The sequence below is a fragment of the Galeopterus variegatus genome, unplaced genomic scaffold (genome assembly GCF_000696425.1).
Source record: "Galeopterus variegatus unplaced genomic scaffold, G_variegatus-3.0.2 Scaffold3336, whole genome shotgun sequence".
Lineage (NCBI taxonomy): Eukaryota > Metazoa > Chordata > Mammalia > Dermoptera > Cynocephalidae > Galeopterus > Galeopterus variegatus.
Window position 1 is genome coordinate 79,872 of NW_007729447.1, and position 959 is coordinate 80,830.

The window sequence follows — 959 nt, forward strand, 5'->3', positions numbered from 1 at the left end:
CTTGTTTGCTGTTATCTTCCGTCCCTCCCCATCCTGTGCACTATGGGTGTAGGTAACTTTGCAACTTGCCATAGATAACGGGAATTTTCCATTTACTGGAACAACCCACCCTGTGGTTTTCTCAGTAAACCATCTACATACTTAATTATCTGCTGATTCCCTCTTTTACAAGGATAAATTTACAGGATGCTTTTATTCAATTGATTTTTGATTTGCAGTTTTCTTGCCTTTAAGGTGGCTCCAGAAAGAATTCAAGTTTGATCATGTTTTCTTTTTTTCTTATTGGCATGATGCTTCTTTCCTCTCTTAAAAGCAGTGGTTCTTTTCTTAACTTGAGGAAGACGGCGCATCGGAGGGTCGACCACTGAAAATGAAAGAGTAAAACCTTCGTCCGTTGCATGTGCTACCCTTTTTCTCTGAAGACTCTGGAGTTTTATGAAGAAAAGCAGCCATGGCCAGACAGACCCCTTTTAAACCTGCCACGTCAGGATAAGGTGAGTAAGCGCGCCCGATAATGGGACAAGAATTAAGAATCAAGAATTAAGAATTAAAAATTAAGTTGTCATGACGTCTACATAAGACAGTTACAAAAAGCTTTAAAGATGCGAGGAGTAAAGGTTAAAACAAGTGATCTATTAAGATTTTTTGATTTCGTGAAGAATCTTTGTCCTTGGTTCCCAGAAGAAGGGACTACTAATTATAAAAGATGGTCTCAAGTTGGAGACATGCGTGGGTTCCGGGGTCCTGAGGATAGAAGCTGAGATAGCAGAGTGTAAGATATTAGTGGCCCAGGAGACAAAGGTGGAGATTTCAGGGGTTCCAGGAACAGAGACTGGGGCAGCAGAAGCTGAGATATTGGGGGCCCAGGAGATACCATCTGGGGATTCAGGGGCCCAGGGATGGATTCTGAGATAGCAGAGGCCCAGAAAACAGAGATGGGGACTTCAGGGGTCTCAGGG